The 13,790-nt window shown below is 38.2% G+C and overlaps 1 protein-coding gene across 1 annotated transcript in view; it reads left to right on the top strand.

The window, feature by feature from the left end:
• The first annotated feature begins 4,421 nt into the window (after positions 1-4,421).
• The window catches only part of LOC149002630 (uncharacterized), a 28,125-nt gene continuing 18,756 nt past the window's right edge, over positions 4,422-13,790 (top strand). Inside the window, exon 1 of the mRNA XM_089138479.1 lies at positions 4,422-4,971. The gene's annotated coding sequence lies outside the window, so the exon portion shown is untranslated. The remainder of the gene's footprint in view (positions 4,972-13,790) is intronic.

Raw genomic sequence — 13,790 nt, forward strand, 5'->3', positions numbered from 1 at the left:
CAAATCTGAAGGGGGTCTTGGAATCTGCCGAATTCCTAATATGAATTTGGCTTGCCTCATGAAACTCATCTAGAAGATTGCTTTTAAACATGATTCCATTTGGGTCTCCTAGGTCTATTCCTATCTCCTTTAAATCTGATTCCATTTGGACTGTCCCACTCCCCTCCAACCCCTCTTGGATTTGGAGAAAGCTATTGCTTCTTCGTGGCCGTGCTCTTTCAGCCATTTATGTCCTCATTTCTTTTGGTACCACCACCTCCTTTTGGCTTGACCCTTGGCATCCAATGGGTATTTTGTTCACTCTCCTTGGCCCTAGAATTGTCTATGACTCCTATATCCCAAAATCCATCCCCCTCTCCTCTTTTATCTCTAATGGCTCTTGGTCCCCCCCCCCTCACCCATGTCTCACACAAGTTAGAACTCCCTCCCTCCTCTTTCTTCCCATGCTGATGACCGCATTATTTGGCTTCATTCCTATACCACATCCTTTACTATTGCCGCGGTTTGGAACCTCTTCAGAACCCCCTCCCCCTGTCCCTTGGACCCCCCTTGTCTGGTTCAAAGGCCACATCCCTCACTACTCTCTTACCGAGCCCTTAACCTCGCTCTCCCTACCCAAACATTCCTCATTAGCCACCATATCCCTGTCAGCCCCAATTGTACCCTTTGTTGGAATAGTTCAGAGGACCTTGACCACCTATTTTTCTATTGCCTGCTCTCCCACTCTGTTTGAACCTTATGCCCTTGCTTCCATTTGGCCCCGATCACGACGTTCTTTTGGCTTTGCCTGAGATTGGACCTGGATCCTGAGAAGCTATGCCGGTGCTACTATCTGCGACCATGTGGGTAAGCTTGTCTTTGCCGCCACTGCCACCATCTTTGTTTGGAGTGTAACTTGAGAAGATAGACTTCCAAATCCCTGTCTCGAGATATGATTTAGAATGCCATCTATTTTGATGTTTCTTCGAAGACTTCACTCTCTTCCCCACCCCCCTATTGTTGACTCTCTAAGAAATAGGGTTCTTGGAGTCTTGCCTCATCTATCTTTGCCCCTCCCCCCTTTTTGTATATGCGCCCTTGTTGTTGCTTCCAATAATTTAATTATTTATTCATCCAAGCTCCGGATCAATTTTGAGTATAATTTTATCAAATAAAAATAACTACAGGATTTTTTATGGTGTATCACCTTTCAACTACCTCCATTCCAACAGATGCAATTAAAATCCAGAATAACATAGAAATTACTCCTCATTGCATCCAATTAAATCTTCAATTTATTAGTAAATTCAATTGGCATTAAGCTAAATTCTTAACCCTCAAATAAACATTGGCTGCCACAAAAGATGCTTCGATTATGGGAAAACACCCAAGCCTCAGCGAATTTGGGCTGCTGTCAATCCATCTCACAATTGAATCGGTACCCATATTAAATGCATGCACCAAAAGAGTATTACATGTCTATCACAGATTCACATACTTGGATTACATCCTCGGCTCGATCATTACATCTATGTGCCTAAGGTTGTCGATTGTCTCCATCCGGCATTCCCCATGGACTCTCTCTCCTTGGAACCGGTCTCGAGCTCATCTTCCCTCCCTTCTCTTCTTCTACTTGTTTGCACTACTACAACATCAACGAAGGGTTTAGGGCTCTACTTTTTCTTTCTTCAGTTAATGGAGTTTGTCAAGTTTTGCTATGTATGTTCACGTTGCACGTTGGGACCACGCCATACATTTCTTGATCTCATCCTGACCGTCCATCAGTAAAGCTGTTGCGTGTTAGCAATCTCAAAAAGCTTTTGGAACTCCAACCCGTCTTTCATTCTTCCAACAAAAGTAGAAGAAGAACATTCTCTGATCGTCTTGGTTGGGTTCTCCTGCAATGGCCTCCCTCCATTGCAAACCTTCATCGCATGCTCTCCAGGGAGTCCTAGTTCAATACTACTTGTTTGATATATGGCGTCTTCACTTCCATTGTATGCTTTTAGCTGGTCCAATGATGAAAGCAGCCATTATGATTGTGATTAATTGTCTTCTCTTACCTGTTTATCGTTTTGGGGCATTCCCATGTTGCGATTTTGGGTGAACTGATGAGTTCGGGAACGACATCGTACAAGCTTCTCATGTTGCAGTCTCCATTCACTGGGTTCTGCGTGGGCTTCTGCGTAGGGGGAGCAGGAGCAGGACACTTTCTTCAAGGAGTGCGCCAAGAAAAACAATTGTTGGGCAGCCAAAAGTTAGCATGAGGTACACTCTGGATCCCATCGTCCCTCTTCATTCTTGTTATTTTTTTTTTTTTTTTGAATGTGTACCTTTAGAATTCTTCAAGAGGAATCGTTTCCTGGTCTCGGGGGCAGAGGCAGGATTCAACATGGGCGAGACTAGAGGTTGGTTTCAACATTGGAAAATTACAAAAGCAGCTCGTTCTCTTGAAGTCCCAATTCTATATATTTTTAAGAGCAAATTGCACTGACACCCCCAAAATGGAGGCCTTAAAGCACTGACACCCCACTTTATGTTTAAAAAGCACATAGATCCCAAAATTGATTTTTATTGGATATATTTGTCCAATTTATTATTAAATACCTGTCAAACACTATTTATTATAGGAATATTTTTAAAATAAACGATAATTTAACTGTTTTCAATGATAAATTTGACAAACATATTCAATAAAAATCCAATTTTGGGGTCTCTGTGCTTTTTAAACATAAAGCGGGGTGTCAGTGCTTTAAGGCCTCCATTTTGGGGTGCCAGTGCAATTTGCTCTATTTTTAATTGAGCAAGTTGCATTGGCACCCCAAAATGGAGGCTTTAAGGGCCTATTTGTTTACATGAATCTAGAGATTTGAAATCTCTGGATTCATAATTGTGAGATTTATACCCATTTGGTTGAAATCTAGAGATTCATCTTTTTGCACTAAAAACATGCATATGTAAATTTATGTTGTATGGGGTGAAATCCATAGATTTCATCCCTACTATAAAAACGCTAAACATTTGCGCATTCACAAAAATCACTGATGAATCCACAGATTTCATTGCACATATTCGGTTAACCAAACAGTTAATTTTATAAATTATGATTCCATAGATTTGAAATCTTTAGATATTTGAAATCTCTAGACTCATGTAACCAAACAGGCCCTAAAACACCGACACTCCACACTTTTTGTTTGAAAAACATCTAGGTCCTATTCTATTAGAATAGTTAGTTATATTATCGCAAAGACTATTATACCCTTTCAATAAATCTTATTCTCATTTATCAAAAAAAAAAAAAAAAAAAAAAAAAAAACATTCTTCCGCCTATGAAGGTTATTTGATGAAGAAATTGTTGTTGGATTTTTTATTTTTTTCCCTCAGATTTTGATAAGGGCATTTTTGGAATTAAAGAAAAATAAACATTGGGTTAATTGTTTTACTAACAGAAGGAACTTATGTGTTTAATGAATTAGGGTGTCTATATTTTCCAAACAAAAAGTGGGGTGTCAATGCTTTTAAGCCTCTACTTTGGGGTGTCAGTGCAATTTGCTCTTTTTAATTTGATTGATTGTTAAATTTGGGAAGCTGAATAAAAACCTTCTCCTCGTGAATGCAGGTTGGTAGAGTGGTAAAATCCATACTTTCAGTGGAGAGGTCATGGGTTCGACCCTTGGGTAAAGGACCCTTTGAGGATGTAATCGAGGTGGGCAAAAAACTGGCCCGGATGAACCTCAAACACCAAAAAAAAAAAACCCTTCCTAAATTTGCAATCAAGAATACAAATTTTAACCCAAAATCCATATTACAAAAAAAATTAAAAAAAAAAATAAATAAAATAAATAAATAAAAGAAGAAAAGAAGAAGAAGTAGAAAAGAAAAAGAAAAGTCATATTTCCTAAATAGTACAACAAGCCTAAAAAAGTTGCGAAAGTTCATCAAGTAACAGACATATTTCTTGTAAGCAACTAGAGCTCTAGATGCTATATTTTGATTGTCTCAAGACTCTCAATAGCATCACCAGAATGCAGAGGGAAGGTTCACTAGCGATTGAGATAATTATGTAGAGGGTAGCAACATGAATCAACAATTTGGATGCTTTTTATGTTATTACTGCTGATGACCTTGGTCCTTATGGCTTCTTCAAGGATGGTTCCTTCGCAAAGACAACTCCCATCATCAAATTGAATGAGCAATCTATCTCCATTGCTAACAGTAACCAAGGCATCATTAGTATATTAAATTAAAGAACAAATTGCACTAACACCCCAAAATGGAGGTTTTAAAATAACCCACTATATGTTTAGAAAACACTGACACCCTAGCTCATTAAACAGGTTAGTCCATTCTGTTAGTGAAACCATTAACTCATTATTATTATTTTTTAAATTTCAAAAATGCCTTTACCAAAATATGTGGAGAAAAAAATGGGAAAAATTTATTCTCTCTCCACAGTCGGTTCTTCCGCTGCTTCACCTCTCCACCTTCAGTTCCGGCAGCGCCGCCACCACGATTACCGCCTCCGGATTGAAAGACTATAGAGCCTAAAGACTTTCAAATACTAAGAACAATGGATTCATTACACTAGTATGCACCAGTAACAACCACGACCACTGTCGTTTGACGATGCCAGAGATGTCTTCAACCTGCAAGCTCAGTCAATCGGGAAGGTTGAAGCTTCACATTCCAAAGTCAAAAGGCAAAAATATTAATGGGATTTTTCAATCTCACTTGGATTTGGTTCGACCCAACAACTTTGCAGTGCACGAAAGCCACCGATTAAATCTCTCCCTCTCTTGCCGCCGATGTGTTGCTGTCAAATGTTATGAGTCGAAGGTGGTCAAGCTCGGTGGCAAAGATGGCGGAGGAGATAGGCAAGGTTGATGCAGCAACATCGGGATGGTCCTGACCTTCCATTCTTCGCTGGATTCCTACCTCAGCAGACCATATTATCGCCGCTGATCAGAAGCGTCTTCTTTCTTTAGTCAAGTAAGCCCTCCTTTAACCCTAACATTTTAACTTCCCTTTGGTTCTCTCCACGTTGGAATTGAGATTTCTACGTTTTAGGATGATTAAGTCTTCCATTGAATTGAATATCGATGTTATGCTTTGAATTCTTCAGTTTTGTTTCCTCAATTTATTAGGTGTTACATCCGGCATATCCTGATTTCCAGTTTCTTGAATATTTTCAAATTTCTAGCTTTATGAACCCTAGCTTTGCAATTTTGCTTCCTGCCGATTCTGCCGATTCTTCCAGTCCGGAGGCGGTAATCGTGGTGGCGGAGAGTCGCTGGGCTGCCGGAACTGAAGGTGGAGGGGTGAAGCAGCGGAAGAACCGAGTGTGGAGAGAGAATAAATTTTCCCCATTTTTTCTCCACCGATTTTGGTAGGGGCATTTTTGGAATTTAAAAAATAATAATGAATTAATGGTTTCACTAACAGAATGGGCTAACATGTTTAATGAACTGGGTGTCAGTGTACTAATATATTAAATCAACATTGTTTACTGAAAAAACAACAACATTACAATAAATAAGAGAAGTAGACAATTTGGACAATGGCCGGCTAATGAATACAAATCAAATGATGAATGGATGATGGTAGTTAGTTAGTTACCCTACAAACAAGTTCCATTCACAATATAAACATAATAATTAAAAAAAAGAATACAAATAAAAGTTGAAAGAAAGAAAGTACCTGCAATTGGGCGATTTTTACATAGGAGTAAATGCAACAACAACAACATTAGCAATAACAACAACAACAACATTAGCAATAACAACAACAAGAAGAACAAACCTTGTCCCAACGAAATGGGTCAGCAACATGAATTCTTGCCTTCCAATAAGCTTTGTTTAAGGCCAAACTAGATATAAGGTCTAGGCTTTGCATATCCATTTTCACAACTTCTTTTAAGGTTATCTTACTTCTGCCCCTAGCTCATCCAATGTTCTTCAATCTGAATTAAATCACTTCTCCATATAAGGGAATTTAGTGGCCTTCATTGAACATGGTTTTGCCACCTCAAACGACTTTCTTGTATCTTATCATTATTTGGAGCCACTCCTAGACCAGCTCTCATATGATCATTCCTTATCTTATCTTTTTTAGTTTTGACACTCATCCATCTTAGCATCTTCATTTTTGCTACACTGAGTTTATCTATATGATGCTTCTTAATAGTCCAATATTTTGTCTTGCAAAAATGTCGATTAATTCTTAAAGGAATAAATGCAGATTAGCAAAAATATCATCTAAGGAAGCTGCTAGAGATTTTGCTCTTCCCTAACCTACGTGTGAGCAAAGAGGAGAGAAGAAATTGAGAGAAACTTTAGGGATTGATGAGCCAAACCCGCGTGTGGGGAAAGAGGAGAGATGAAAATTTGGGAGGAATTTTAGAGATTAATAAGACTAACCCATGTGTGAAGAAAGAGGAGATAAGAAATTGGGAGAAATTTTAGGGATTCATGAGCCTAACTTGTGTTTGAGAAAAGAGGGGAGATGAAAAAATTGGGAGAAATTTTAGGGACTAATGAGCCTAATATGCTTTTGAGGAAAGAGGAAAGAGGAAAGAAGAAATTGTAGGGATTAATGATATTTAGTTTCTAATTTTAATTGTTTATAACCTTAAAAAAATGGGTTTTAATTGTAACCATTGGATAATTATTGACAATGATCATTGTGATCTATCTTTACCCTTAAATATTTTTTCCCTTTTTTTTGGGGGGGGGGGGGTGGGGTGGGGTGGGCAAATACTAATATTTCACACATGGAAGAAGGGGAAAAAAGTGAAAGAAAAAAGAAAGAGGTTAAATGAAATTTTTAAAAAATCTGGGGCAGGTGGGGGGGGGGGGGGGGGGGCCTCTTGGCCCTAGGGAAGCTCTGCCATTGTCTTGTCTTCTCATAGTTTTTCACTTTTGTGAGAAACACTACATATGAGTTATAAAATGTTAAATGAGAATTGAGATCGGGAGAAAATATTCTAGATAGTGCCTCTCCTCACATACAGTGATAAAGAAGATTACATTGTACAATATTCTATCACCACATTTTATAGAAGGTGGAGATTTTGTAAACAGTGAGAGATTACATTAAGCTAGGAAGCCATCTGATAGACTGTGAAGTTGGGTTGGAGGGAAGAATAGGGCGGATTGAGGAAGAAGAAGACGAAGGGGGAGAATGAAACAGCCTTTAGGGGTGAGAGGAGGTTGAGGTAGTATTCTTATTGCCTTCCATTCACTAGATGTGGTCCTATAAAGCCTTACAATTCCGTTAAGGAGAATCATACAATGGCAGGCTCAGGCATGAGTCCACCCTTGTTTGGACATCTGTCTCTATACTAACTAACCTGCCCACCATTAGATGATTCTTTTACAATGCACAATCCTGTACAATTGCTGGTGTATGAATTGCTTTGGAGGATCTCCTTATATGAGTTTGAGTGCCTGTCCTTTCATCCTGCTGCCCAGGTAGCGTGCATCCTTGAAGAGTTGCACCCCATTAATGTGGAGGATTGGTGCCCTCTTGAGCTTTCGTTGGAGGCCTAAAAGAGCAGCCTTTGAAGTTTGAAGTTCTACTCATCCCCTTCATTTTCTACCAAAACCCCCCAGTCTGTTCTCCCATATTCTATCACTTCTATCCTCATTTCGGTCCTGTTCCAGTCCTTAAACGAGGAATCTCAACACACAAAACTTGAAGACCTACGAGTCCTTGAAATATTGGCTTTTGAATCAGGTCAATTCGACCTATACTGAAGAAGTTACATCATTTTTCCCAAACCACTACATAACAGAAATTCTGCTCGTGGTTGTGATCAGTTTCATTATGTGTTGAGTCACTCTCCTGATCCTATTGTTCTAGTAGCTCCATTTGGGATACATCATAGTCTCTTGGTTATTACAAAAAAATTGCATGGTTTGAGAAATTGGGATCATCAACTCATTAAAGAATAACTTCAAGTGTAGTTTGTGCCATGGACAAATTCTTTACTTAGGCACTTTACCTTATAATTGTTGTTTGTTTCTTACTCCACCCAGTTACATAATTATCTCGATGTATGCATAGTAGTAGAGTGTTTGCCCACTATCAACATACCTACTCAATATAAATTGGAATAATCATGTCCATACTAATAACCCCTTGCCTGGAGCTCCCTTCAAATACTTTAAGATATCATCATCAAGCCTTTTCCCGACTAAATGGGGTTATTTACATGGATTCTTGCCTTCCAATCACCTTTGTTTGAGACCATGCTAGATACAAGGCCCAATCTGTGCATGTCCTTTCTCACCACATCTCTTAAGGTTATCTTAGGTATGCCCCTAGATCGTCTAACTCCTTCAATCTAGATTATATCACTTCTCCATGTAGGGGCGTTTATAGGCCTCCATTGAAGGTGCCTTTGCCTCCCTAAACGACTTTCTTGTTGCTTATCACTTATTGGGGCTACTCCCAAACCAACTCTAAAATGATCGTTCCCTATCTTATCCTTCCAAGTTTTGCCACTCATCCATTTTAGCATCCTCGGTTTTGCTACATTGAGTTTATCTATATGATTCTTTTTAACAGCCCAACACTTTGCACCATACATCATACCTGGTCGAACAATGGTTCTATAGAATTTGCCTTTGAGCTTTAAAGGAATATGTCGATCAGACGAGACTCCGGATGCACCTCTCCACTTCATCCACCCTACTTTAATTCTTTGGGAAACATCATCCTCTATATTACCATTTTTATTTATGATTGAACCAAGATACCTCAATCAATCACTTTGAGGGATATCCTTATCATCAAGCTTCACCACCTCATCATCCGCCCGATCATGACCAAAGTTACAAACTAGATATTTTGTCTTTGTTCTACTTATTTTAAAGCTTTTTGATTTCAAAGCTGCTTTCCATGATTCTAACTTGGTATTAATCCCTACTTGAGTCTCATTTATCAATGTAATATCATATCATTAAAAAACATACACCAAGGAACCTCGTCTTGAATGTCTTTGGTTAATTCATCATTCATTAAAAGTACAAATAAATATAGGCTTAAATCTGACCCTCGATGTTAGCCCAAGTGCCCAACTATAATTGGGAATTCATTACTTTGTCCCCCCACTATTCTTACACTCGTCAATGAGCCATCAAAAGTATCCTTAACTATGTCCACATATTTACTTACAACACCTCTTTTCTCTAGTACTTGCCAAATTAATATTCTAGGAACTCTATCATAAGCTTTTTCTTGGTCCATAAATACCATATGAAGGTCTTCCTACATTCTCTATACCTTACCATAAGTCTCCTAATGATGTTGTTAGAACCCAAAAAATCTGTAACTAACTAGATCGTTGAGAAGGGAGAAGAAATTGAGAGAGAAGAGAAGAAGAAGACTGTCACCAAGTAAGAAGAGGCTTGCGATTAGAAATTGATTTTTATCCTAATCATAGGCCCTGTTTTTATTACCTTTTGAAATAGAAAAAAAGAAGAAAGATTATTACAAATCTGTGCTTACCATTAATACGGCATACTAACAACACCAAATAAACCCTGTTAGTTACCTAAATAAAAAAATACCAAAATACCCTTCGTATTGCCATTGGATCTTTAACACTTCCCCTTAAGTTGGAGCATACAAGTCACCCATACCTAGCTTGGTACAATTAATGTGAAAGCCCCCTTTGTAAACGTATCTGCCAACTAATTAGAGGAGGACACAGAGGGAGTGACAACAAACTTCTTCATCACTACTTCTTGGACAAAGTGGCAGTCAACCTCTATATGCTTGGTTCACTTATGGAACACAGAATTACTTACAATATAAGTAGCAGCTTGATTGTCTTAGAACATCTTCATTGAAAAGTCTACAGGAAAACCCAACCCAAGGAGTAATGATCTGAGCCACATAAGTTCAGTAGTAGTTTTGGCCATAGCTCTGTATTCGGCTTTGGCACCAGACCTTGCAATGGTACTCTGTTTTTTCCTCCGCCATACAACTAGGTTACCACCGAAAAAAGCTACAATATCTAGTAGTAGACCATCGATCACTGGCAGATCCTGCCTAATCTGCATTATAAAAAACCACTAAATCCATATGCCTGTTTAAGCACTCGAATAACAACATCCCAATCATCCTTCCTAGAAGATTGCATAAACTGATGCAGAACTTCAACATCAAAGGTGATATCGGGTCTCATAATGGTGAGATAAATTAGCTTCCCTACTAAACTTTTGTAATGGTGGACATCATCAAATGACTTCCCATCATCGACTCCAAACTTTTGATGAGGATCAAATAGGATGTTCACTGGTTTTGAAGCAAGCATTCTTGTGTCAGCAAGAAGGTCCAATACATACTTACGTTAGGATAGGCTAATCCCTTTCATACTGCGAATCACCTTAATCCCAAAAAAGTAGTGAAGGTCCCTAAGGTCTTTGGTCTGAAAATGAGTTTGTAGTTGGGCCTTCACCTCTTCAATGCCAGCCTTGTCATTTCTAGAGATAATTATGTTGTCCACATATACAACCATAATAACCACCATGTCACCTTGACAACGGATGAATATAGTGCGATTTGAAGAAAATTGATGAAATCTATAAGCGGTGATCATACTATTGAACTTCTCAAACTGTGCCTTTAGTGATTGTTTGAGCTTGTGGATAGCTTTGTACAGTTTGCACACCCGGTTTCGATTCTTCCCTCGAGCAACATACCCCGGAGATTAATCCATGTACACCTCTTCATGAAGATCACATATAGGAAATCATTTTTTATATCCAATTGTAGGAGTAGACAATCAAAATTAACTATCAGAGGTATAATGAGACGAACAAAATTCAATCTAGCCACAAGAGAGAGTCTCATAATAATCAACCCCCTTTGGCAACTAAATAGGCTTTGAGCTACTCAATGGTGGCGTCACAATGATACTTGACAATGAACACCCAACGACACTTAGCCACATCCTTATTGGGAGACAAGTTGACTAAGGTCCACGTTTGTTGAGAAGTTAAGGCATCCATTTCCATATCCATCACAACTTTCCAATCAGGGTCTTGGAGAGCCATGGAGTGGTGAGGAGGAATAGTAATAATGGAAAGAGAGACTGCAAGGTTATGCATATAAAGGGGGTAAATGAGATATGGAAACAAAGCAATCAATCGGGTAAACGATATTAGAATGCGTGGTACAAGAAAGTTTGCTTTTTCGGAGGGCAACTGGTAACTCATCCGGTGGCAAAGTAGTTGGGGCCTCAATCGAGGAGGATAGTGGGGCAGAGGGTGGTGGAGGACCAGCTGCTGGTGGTGGCTCATCACTTGTCACCGCTGATATACATGTAGGGGGAGGGAACAGAAACATGAGACGGATGGGGGGAGGGGGTTAGGTAAAGGGATCGTCCTGAGGGCCACTAGAGGGAACAAAAGGGAACAAAATAAGAAGTGTGCTTAAAGAAAGTCACATCTGCACTGATAAATTGTCGGCAAATGACAGGATCATGGCATTGGTAACCCTTTCTGAGTACAAAAGTATCCTAGAAACACACACCTAGTTGATCCGGGGGGGGGGATTTGCTATTGACCAAATGATTATTGACAAAACAAAGACACCCAAATACCCTAGATTGAACAAGAAATGGGCTTAGAGTGGGAAATACAACTAAAGAAGGGGATTTGAGAGTACTATAAAGGGCATCCTATAAATTAGATGCCAAACAGTCAAAACCCCATCGTATAGTATGGCTCATCAGTTTAATACCTCTATAGTTATCACAACTTTAAATATCTCCTTTATTTTTGTAAATTGGAACCATGATGCTTCTCCACTTGTCTAACATTTTCATTGTGCTCATAATCTTATTAAACAACTTAGTTAACTAATCGACCCCATAGGTTCCTAAGCTCTTCCATACTTCTATTGGGATTTCATTAGGACCTGGTGTCTTGCCCACGATACAAAATTCCCTCTAAATATGCAAAATTTCAAGTGAAATTTCCCATCTTGGAAAGTTCGAAACGAAACTTGTTTATATCAAAATGAAATCATAGGTTTTGATCAAATCTATGAAATTTCGTCGAAACTACTCGAAACATGCAAAATTTCCCTAGCCTTGAGCCTGGTTGTAACCTAGTTCGGCCAAGCAGTTTTCTTAACTTAAAATCAGCTCTTTCACACGAAACTTTACATTTCGCAGAGTTTTGTTCAAAATAGAGGTGGAAAACCATAGTTGAAACTCACATTTCCCCTATATTTCGTGCCTTTTAAGTTGATTTTAGCTCATTGTGCTTCACTCCTTTGGTGATTTCAGCAGTTCTTGGTGGCTATTTCAAGGTTTTCCAAGCTTTTTTGCATGGATACCAAAATTTTCTCAAAATTTTTGTTTTTTCTTTGTTTCATGGTCAAATGATGTTGGATTCTTTTGAATTTAATATATGTTGTCTCTAGTAGCTAAATTTGTAAATGTATGTTGTTGGAGTTGATTTTTGAAATGTGCTAGTAGTTTTTTTATTTTTCTGATTTAAAAATACCTAAAAAATTTTATATTTTTTCTTTGTTTAATGATCCAATGATGTTGGATTCTAGTGAATTTAATATATGTTGTCTTTAGTAGCTAAATTTATAAATGTTTGTTGTTGGATTTGAGTTTTAAAGTGTGCTACTATTTTTTAATTTTTCTGATTTAAAAAATACCAAGAAAATTATATTTTCTTGTTTGCTTCATGTTCAAAGAGTCAAATGATGTTGGATTCTTTTGAATTTAATATAGGTTGTCTCTAGTAGCTAGATTACAAATGTATGTTGTTGGATTTGATTATATGTAGAGTCCCACCCCAAAATATGTCCTAAAACCTGTTGTTGAAACTAATAGGAAAGAGTCCCAAGTTTACACAAAGTTTCCTAGGTTTTGACCTAAAATTCCTATTTTCCTGGGCCAAAACTTGAGTATCCCTTAAAACTTGGACCATAGTCTTGCCTGTTTTCATCCTCCTTTGATCATCTCTTATTTCGGACTTTGAAATTTTCTATATATATGTTCGAAAATTGGTGCCTTGTTGAATGGTGTAATCATCTGAGTCACAAATACCTAAAGTATGCTTGTTTCAAATACCTCAAGATAGAACAAAATATTTTCTAGTGGACTTATTTGGGAGAGTACATAAATTGACTAACTATTTCATTAAGAAAAGAAAACATTTCTATCTAGTGATGGATGGATGAATTAGTTTCCCCGGTAATCATCTATACCAATGTTAGTCCTCTTATGTCTTCACTATCAGGAGAGCCAAACTTCAGTTGCAGTTGTGTAGGGCTATTAGTTGGTTTTACTGCAAGAAGCATTGTATTGGATTAGAAAACAAGTACATATTTCCTCTGAGATAAATTGATTACTTTCTTATGGTGAAGAATCTCAATACTGGGAAAATTCCCAAGATAGCCTAATCCTTCATCTGAAAAAGTTGAGGAGGATAAATTTTTAACCGACTACTTTCAGTAGCATCATCACTAGATATTGTGGCATCATCCACATTAACAAGAAGAACCACAACTTCCAACCCTATTGCTGAACAAACTTTGAGTTGTTTGATAAACAGTTAAACACTATGAAAGTCCGCACTGAGTATTAATGGAGCAGAACTTCTCGAACCATTCACGTGGGGGTTGTTTCAGCTCAAAAATAGCCTGATGGAACTCACAAACATTCCTTGAAGATTTGCATTGAACAACACAGTGGTTAGTCGATGTAAACCTCTTCTTGAAGGTCAGCACCATATAGAGAAACACTTTTAACATCTGGTTGGTAGAGTAACCAGGCA

Source organism: Hakea prostrata, chromosome 10 (assembly GCF_041222555.1).
Source record: "Hakea prostrata isolate BN-2017 chromosome 10, UWA_Hpros_2, whole genome shotgun sequence".
In the NCBI taxonomy this organism is placed as follows: domain Eukaryota; kingdom Viridiplantae; phylum Streptophyta; class Magnoliopsida; order Proteales; family Proteaceae; genus Hakea; species Hakea prostrata.